This window comes from Rousettus aegyptiacus, unplaced genomic scaffold (genome assembly GCF_014176215.1).
Source record: "Rousettus aegyptiacus isolate mRouAeg1 unplaced genomic scaffold, mRouAeg1.p scaffold_m13_p_4, whole genome shotgun sequence".
Lineage (NCBI taxonomy): Eukaryota > Metazoa > Chordata > Mammalia > Chiroptera > Pteropodidae > Rousettus > Rousettus aegyptiacus.
Window position 1 is genome coordinate 3,664,367 of NW_023416307.1, and position 9,285 is coordinate 3,673,651.

A 9,285-nucleotide genomic window follows, 5' to 3' on the forward strand; every position below is an offset into this window, starting at 1 on the left:
CCGAGGTATTAAAGTCGACCCTTATTCTTGCTTTTATTTGAATACATTTTGCATTGTATTTTCTCACACAGAAGAACAGTATGCCAGCTCAGAACAAAAACAAACACAGAACCAAAACAAAAAAAAACCTACAACAGTTATTCTCCAAAATGAATTTTTTAAATTGTGTCTAGATGTCACTAAGGACGCGCAAACCCTTGAAAGTGTACGGAAGCTTTTGTTCTTTCCTGTTGCTTTTGTGTTCTAAACTAGGTGTTTCCAGCAATGTAAAATATGCATATTGTAAAAGCTGGGAAGGAGCATTAGTTATTACATTTTATTTTTTAATCAATAGACTTCATTTCTTAGAGCAGTTTAGGTTTATAAATAAATTGAACAGAAAATAGAGTTCCCATATATTCCCTCCTCTCCCCTTATCACCCAGTTTCCTGTTATTATATCCGTGTAACAATTTGTAACATATTGTGTAACATTTTTAACAATTGACGGATCAGGATTGATACGTATTCATTATAAGTCTGAAGTTTTTATTAGGGTTCATTCTTTGTATTGTATAGTTCTATGGGTTTTGCCAAACATAGAATGACATGTATCTGCCACTGTAGTATCATACAGAATAGTTTTATTGCCCTAAAAAATTCCCCTGGGCTCTGCTTATGAGAGAGAGTAGCGTATTGACAGAAATATTCTTGTATGAGGATGTGTTTACTTTTAAAAGAAATTATTTCTCATGCCTAGCCATCCAAGGAAATCAACATGGGGGATGTTTAAGAATTGACTGTACAAAATTTCAGAGAACTTTTTCACATGCTTTATATTTTAAAATAACATGGCATATACCTTATAAAATTTACTGATTTACTAAGGTTGATGTGTTACGAGGTATGCCTAAGAGAAAATTCTGTAAATTGTTAGCATTCGTTTCAATTGCTTACAAATAATTTATTTGAAAGATGAATTTCTTCAAAATTATATCGTTAAAGAGGATACTTATTTTACATGACTCGCCTGAGGTAAAATGTGTTTAATGGAAAGAGTTTGGTGCCAGTAGGTTCAATTCTGCTCTATACTCTGAATTCCTTCCCTGCAGATGGTAGCCAAAGCCTAGAAGTGAAGAAACATGGCAGGGAAAAGCGCCCAGTTACAAATACATGAAAAGCAGCAGAGAGATGCCAGGCTCAGACATGAGCGCAGAAACCATGGGTGGGAGAAGGTGTTACATCTGGCCCGTGTCCCCTCCCGACAGGTGGTGAGGCTGACGGAAGCCTGTGGCATTCAAGGCTGGGGGCGTAAAGTGGTTTGGGCTACCCTTGGTACATGACCTTGGGTGCAGACTTTCTGTTTTTATTAGAAGTAGAGGTAGCTTTCAAAAAAAAAAAAGTTTTATGGAAGTATAAAATGCATGCAGAAAAGTACACACATCCTAAGGGTGTAGCATTTTAATTTTTACAAATTAAACTCATATATGTAACCAGATTAAGACATAGAGCCGTTTGGCATCCCAGAGGTACCTATCATGGTCCATCCTGGTCACCGTCCCCCTCTGTGGAGAAGTATCGTGACTTCTAACACCATCTTAGTTTTGTCTGGTTTTATACGTGATAAAAATGTCAGCATACGCCCTGGATTCTTTTTTTATTCATTCACATCATTGCATCTGCTTAGTTTACCCTCTTTGTTGTAAAATACTCCATCTGCTGAGTATCCTGCAGTTTGTTAACCCATTTTATCCATTCCGTTGATGGGCATTGGGTCGTTTCTGGTTTGCGGTTATTACGTACGGTGCTGTTATGAACAGTCTGGTTCTTCGGGTGGGTATTTCTGTTGAGTATGTACCTAGGAGTGGAATTGCTGGGTCGTAAGGTGTGCACATGTCAGCCTGAGTAGTTTTCTTTTTTCTTTTTTTAATAGTAACATCGGTTAATGAAATCCAATAAGATTCAGCTGTACACTTTATAACAGTAAGGCGTATATATATTTACAGTGTGTGTTCACCTCTCATAGTTAGATCTCTTTCTGTCACCACATATTTGACTCCCTTTACCCCGTCTACCTCCCCCCTCCCCACTTGCCTCTGGCAACCACTAGTCTATATCCATGTCCGTGAGTCTCTGTTTGTCCTGCTCATTTGTTGCTTTTAGGTTCATATCCCACATATGAGTGATATCATGTGGTTTTCAGCTTTTTCTGTCTGGATTATTTCGCTCCTGGTCGCAAATGGCGGTATTTCATCTCTTCTTACGGCTGAGTACTATTCCATTGTATACATGTACCATAGCTTCCATGTCCTGGCCACCGTGAATAATGCTGCTGTGAACATCAGTGTGCAAATATCTTTTTGGATATGAGTTTTCAAGTCTTTGGGGTAAATACCCAGTAGAGGGATTGATTGCTGGAGCATATAGTAGATCAATTCTTAGGTTTTTGAGAAAGTTTCATACTGTTTTCCACAGTGGCTGTACCAATTTGCAGTCTCCCTGGCAGTGTATGAGGGTTCCTTTTTCTCTGAAACCTCAGTATTTTTCTACTCAGCCTGCCAAATGGTTTTCTAGCCAGTCATGTGTGAGATTTTAGGGTCAGTACTTTCAAAATCAGCACTGGCTTTCTTACTTGATGATCCCGTACTATCAACAAAAAGGATTTCTAGGGTGCCCGGCCTGACCCTTGGCTGAGGAACAGAGCTGAGCCAACCAACCCAAGGACACAACTCATGTTTATAATTGCCTTCCGGGGCCAGGCATTGTGCCTGGTGCTGTTACAGGAATTAGTTTACACAAACCAAATTGTATTGTCCCCATTTTACAGAAGAGAAGACTGCAACCAAGGTGATGTAATTTGTCCAAAGTTTTAGGCCTCTAAGGACAGACCCAAGTCCCAGCGGAGGCTCTTGACTCCTGTGCCCTTGGCCACTACATTGTGTAGCCCTTAAACGTTGTCACATTCAACTACTGGTTAAATCCTCTTGCCTCCCAAAGCAGTTGCATTATCTGACTTCTAGATAACACAGGGAAGCCGTTATCTTTATTCTTCATCTGGACCTCAAATGTACAAGGCACTTTACTGTTAATGTCGTAATATGATGTGCTGATTGGGGCTATTTTATTATTGAATTTTTATGAAATCTATGTCTTTATACACATTGTAAATGGTTCCTAATATTCGGACATTGCTTTACTTTTTTGTTTGTTTCGTTGTAGTTACCTGCAAAACAATTACCTTAAAGCCATCAGAATACCCTTGGTTTTCACTTTCAGTCCATTAAAACATAAGTATGAGCCAACTGAGTTAAAATGTTTTTGGCAAATTAAGAAACACCTTCAATTTATGGCAGTAAGACTGAAAATAAATAAATGCCCTCCCCAGCATTCCTTTGTGTATGTGTGCCTAAGCCTTTCTCATTTTTTATTGAGCTATAACTCACATGCAATAAAGTTCACCCTCTCAAAGTTTTATCTTCATGTTGTTTCCCCATCCATCTGAAAAATGAAAAATTTTAATGGATTTTTAAAAATGAAGATTACGAATTTAATCTAAAAGCGATTTAGTAATGTAGCCTGTATTTCCTTCTCATCATTTATTATCTCCTCCTATCTTCATGACAGGTCACTTTAAAATATGGGAGATATTTATCATTTTGGTAAATTATAATTACACCATAAGCAATCTGAAAATACTTAGAAGATTTGGGTGAATCTTTTGTTTTACATATTTGAATATTTTCCGTGGAAGGTATGTTTCTTGTTTCCGTCAGTAGTTATGGAAGCAATACTGATTCAACAGTAAAAGTGTAAACTGGATTAAAAAAACAAACAAAAATCCCACTCTCTTTTTTTGAGATTGGTTATTTTTATATTTGAGACTAATCATTTTTGCCTTTAACCAAATTTAAGTGTCGAGGAATGTACCTATCTCAGTTCTATGATTATGTACAAATTAATGACAGAATAAGTAAGTCTGTAAGATGTTGTAGGTTTCTTAAATCAATCCATGTACACCTTTCTGTTTATGAACTATCTCAGATCCATCCCTAACTATATTATGACTAATAGAGTCTCCTTGAAGATTAGAGTTTCTTTCTATTTTGAGTTTTCTTCCTCCCCTTGGACAGCACTTCTGAAGTTGTGCTAGCAAATTACAAGTGGACCATTTATAAGCTAAATAGCAGCTTTGTTTTCCGGTAGTCTTGGCATCCACTGAAGTACATGTTAACTTTAGAATTTATCATTCAAGTTAAGAGGCAGTCTTGTGCTACTATCTTGAGTTTTACTTGTGTTCATGCAGTTGGCTTGGAAAACACACGTTATGACATTATTACAGATCGATATTTGGGTTTGAGGCGTTTCTTTGTATTTTAAAACGTTATGAAACTTTCAAAAACATGCATGTAAGATGTTGATAGTGAGTCAAATCATCTTCCTATGAACAGTTGACTGTGGATCGCTTCTGCGATGTGCCTGCAAGTTTATTTTGCCCGTATCTGAGTGTTGTCTTTGAAGTCCTGTCTTGCCCTCTCAGGCATGCAGTGGTCCGTTCTCCCGTATGTCTTTTCAACCAGTTGAATGTGTGAGGCAGTGCCCACGTTCAATTCCATTTAATCTAAATGTAGAGACCAAATGCTTAGATTGCTCTAAAGATGAGAAGTTGGCCCCTGTTAGTGTTTAAGTGATGTGTCTTTGCTGCTTAAAAATGAGAATAGTGTATCTGCATATCTGGAATGTATTAGCTTTTTGGGGCTGCTGAAACAAATTACCACAAACTGGGTGGCTTGAAATAACTGAAAATTATTCTCTCACTGTTCTGGAGGCCAGAAGCCTGAAATCAAGGTGTCACCAGGGCTGCACTCACTCTGACTGCTCTAGGACAGCAGTCCCCAACCTTTTTGGTACTGGAGACTGGTGCTCCCATGCGAATCTAATGCCTGATAATCTGAGGTGGAGCCGAGGTGGTGATGCCAGCCCTGGGGAGCAGCTGCAAGTATAGATGAAGCTTCGCTCACTTGTCTGCCGCCCACCTCCTCCTGTAGGGCTCCGTAGGCTGTCTGGGGGTTGGGGACCCCTGCTGTTAGGGAGTTTCAGTGTCTCGCAGCCTCTGGTAGCTCCTGGAGTTCTATGGCTTGTAGATTCATCATTCCAGTCTCTGCCACAGTCTTCATGCGGCCTCTGTGTCTTCTCAACCCTTCTGTCTCTTGGAAGGACACACGTCACTGGATTTAGAGTCTACCTCAGTATTTAGGATGTACTCACCTCAGCATCTTTAATTACATCTGCAAGATCTCTTTTTCAAATAAAACATCCACGGGTTCTGGGTATCAAGACATGGGCTCATGTTTAAGGGAGAGGGAATGCCACCATTCAACCCACCACGGAAGGAAAGGAAGCTCACATTACTAAGAAGCTGATGGCAGGAAAGGCTATGGACTATCCCTGGCAGTGTCCTGGGAAGGTGGAGGCTGGCATTCTGGGCACAGGGAGATCCCGGGCATGCCTTCCTCAGCTGCTTTGAAATGAAACTGCCGCCTAGATTATACTAGTCAACTAAAAACGGGATGAAATAACCTAAAAATAGTTTCTAAGTATTCTCTGGCTTTAAAATTGGCCCAGATCCCAAGGTTACTTAAGAAATGGGAAGGGAAACCTTGGGAAACTATGAACTGCATAAATGGCCATTACCTAAGGATTATTCAGATTTTGGCTTTATTTCAGGAAACATATTCATTTTGTTTTCAATTTGCATTTTCTTGCTGTCTCCTACTCCTCACCCTCAGTGTGAGAACTTGGTTAGCTGTAAAGCATCTCAGTATTTCAGCAGGGCCTGGGCTGTACTGAGCCCACCAAGACAAAAGTGGGTTTCATTATGGAGCTTGATACAAGGTTCATGATTACAACTGACTTAACACATTTCTCTAAAATTATTTTAATGAAAACCCAGCTCTTTCAATGTGTAAAAATTACCACTCATTTCTTCCTTTTTTGACCACTGTGGATCTTACTGATATTTGTTCTGCCATAGACTAACCTTATTGGGAAAAGAATTTTTTCTTTTTTAAAACAAGTATCATTCCATTCCTGCTGATAATTTTGTGAATTAGAGAGGAAGTTGTGATAATAGCACCTACTAGATCAGTTAAACAATGCCCTTTTGAGTAATAGAGTTTTTTTGATGATATTTACTATCCAGGCACTTTTTTTCTGCTTTTGGACTTTTCTTTGGCATGGACATGGCCAAGATGCTGTCTTTGTGTTGTATATTTAAATGTCTAAATCCTGTTACAGTGTTCATTTTGAGGGATTTTGAGTTGCCTATTAGTGGAGGTTTCTACTTAAAAGGACCTTCAGATTATAAAAACCTGTATAACATAGTAAATGTTTTGTTATGCTTTCGGTCTTCATAAAACCTTCATAAATAGCTTTCTGAACAATAAGCGGGTCACATCCCAGTCCTAAGAACGTCAAAGGCCATCCAGTTTGTGTGCATTTGTCATCAAACAGCAAACATTTTTGATACAGTTCTTACTGCATGGGAAAGAAACTTAGAGCGCTCCTTGACACTTACTGTTTTTTTTTGTTTGTTTGTTTGTTTTGTTTTTTTTAACACATTAGGATTTTTACTATACTGGTGACCAAAATAGTGTTCCTGTCATAGCCTCTGGATGAGCATAGTTCTAGTTCCTATTTGACAATGGGGGAAGCAGATTAACTTGCGTGGATGGAAGAGTTGACCTTTAGCCCTTCTGCGTATGGAAGCAGGGCTGTGTTCCAGAACAATCTTATGATAGTGGCTAAGCAAACCATCCTAAGGATGAGAATTCAGACAGTGGCATTGGGGATAGGAGTTGAGAAGAGGTCATGGGCATATATTTGCATGACATTACTGAGTAGGAAGATGAGTTAGCTGTGGGCACAGTTGGCCAAAGGATGACTATAAACCAGGTGACCCCTGGTTGGATTTAAAAAATGGGAATCAGCTTTTTGCAGCTATGGACTGAATCTTGAAGGGACCCACAGAAAGCCACAGAAAGAGGGCATCACCTCTGACATGCCTGAAAGGATATTTTTGTGTCTAAATACCGATTATTGCTAGCAAAACCCGACATCTTTATAATGGTTAATCAGGCGACTCCAGTACCATATCTGCCTGGGGTCGGCTGATCCAGGGCGTGCAGGAGCACTGTAATCCTGTGACATCTGATCCCAGTCCTGCATTGGGAGACACACCCAGGTCTGTATACACAGGGGAGCAGGTCTGTATACTTGTGTGGCCTTACTTGGGGAGTGAGGCCCCAGAGAGAAGCACTTCCCCAGGATTTTGCGCAGAGCGGGATATCACACTGGAGTCCAGGGTGTGCCTGTCTGAATTATATTTGGATTTATGGGCAAGGGAGGGACCAAGTTATAAAATTACTGCTTCCAACTGTAATCTAGAGAAATTGTGACTTCATATTACAGTTTTGACATGTGCTCTGGATTTAATCTTACTGCTAATAAAATACATTTTAGTTGTCAGTTGGTTTTAATCAAAATTTTGATCCAAAGGGTGATAGTTATGATTGCTGCTTTTGCTGCCTGATTTATGTGGGATTCATGTAGGAGTATTCAGTCCTGGAAAGCTTCTTGGCTCCGTACAACTTTTGACATAATGTGAAATTAAAGTCTTTGTCACAGAATTAACAAAAGACCAAGACGAAATGGCAAGGTGCTTTGCTGATAATCTGAGTCAGCCGCCTCAGAATCTCTTGGCTTTAAATCTTAGAAGGAGTTGCCTTCCCTGCTGGAAATGGCTCCTCCCCAACCCCTGGGTCCCCTAGAGGATTCCAAAAGCCGTGACACTGGGAATGGGAAGATGAGGCCGCAGACCTTCCCCCGGGCATCCAGGAGGGTGGCCGTCTCCTCGAGACTTTGCAAGGCGGTGCGCCCGCCTGTTCCTGGCCCCACGCAATTCCTGGCCGATAATCGCTCTTTTCTTTGGCGTTCTTGTTTCTCAACCCGAAAATTTACTTCTGAACTCTAAACATGTAGCCTTAGAAGAATTCGCTGGAAGAGCCCCTTCATGCGCAGCCGCCGTCTGCTGAACCAGCCGCAGCACTGCGACGCGCCTCCCCTTGGTCTTGCGCGCAGACTCGGTATTCTCGCGATAGGTCGCTCGCACTCGGTCTTTATCGCGAGATCACACACGTGGTTGCGCCGCCCTCAGTCACGTCTGCGGTGGGTCCTTCTCCGGTTCTCGACTTTTGTGGGGTCACGGTCATCCTTGCACACACACAGGGTGAGTTACTGTCTCATTTCTCTGATAGTCACCCCACTCCCACTTAGAGGAGATGAAAATTCCCTTCCACGTTAAGAATCCGGTCACCTCAGTGTAAGGAAACCAGTGACTAATGGGACGACCAAGTATTGATGAAGAGCCACAGTACGTCCAGTGATAAATAATACGGCAGGTTTTCTTCAGTCTGGACAGCCCTGCGAAGGAGAAGCTTCTCTTCTCAAAACTTGAGTCCAGAGTTTGTGATCATGGAAGTATTTTCAAGCCGCCATATTTCAGTGATAATTTTGGGGCGAGAATCTTCGGAGCCTGTGCCACTTTCTTACTTTGGAACTTTGCCTTTTGTCTGATCTGATTTATCCCTCTCTCATTTGGCTGCTGCCTTAGCCTTTTTTTTTTTTTTCTTTCTTATTTTAGCATGAGGTATTGCCATATTTCGCTTTTACCGAATGTTGAAATCTCTGTATAGAATCAGTGTCCAAATCAAATATTTTTATATATGTTCATTTCAAAAGACTTGTCAAAAGGTTTTCTGTTGAGGGGGTTCTGTTCTTCCTTTGTGTCTCATGATATCCTCCGAGGGGTGAAAATTCACAGGAAAATAAAGAGCAGACTCCTGTACTCTACTTAGTCATCCAAACAGTGAAACCCAAAGTCAAGTGCCAGAGAAGGAGGCTGTGAATGTGGGAATCCTTCCCGGGCCTTTCAAGGTTCAGGCTGCAACGAGGACTACTTTTTTGAGGGGGGAAAAAAATTTTTTTTCCTACCTACCTTTGAGGACACATTTTGCTGACACTTGAGTTAGCATAATATTCATTTATTAAATGAGAGAAAGCAATTCAAAGATAATATTTTGACGCCCAGCAGCTCGGGCAGCCTGGGGAGTGGTAGCTGCCAGGTGGGCGGAGTTCGCAAAGGCTCTCAGCGGTGTCGCAGCCCGCAGGCACCCTGTACAGCCAGCCCCGCGCCACTCCACCACGCCCAAGGGCAGGTCTGGGAAGTTGTCTGCTAAACTGACTCCTGCAA

The 9,285-nt window shown here is 41.1% G+C and overlaps 1 protein-coding gene across 6 annotated transcripts in view; it reads left to right on the top strand.

Annotated features, from left to right (window-relative positions):
- Window positions 1–9,285, top strand: part of HLCS (holocarboxylase synthetase) — a 177,888-nt gene that overhangs the window by 96,694 nt on the left and 71,909 nt on the right. The window lies entirely within an intron of this gene.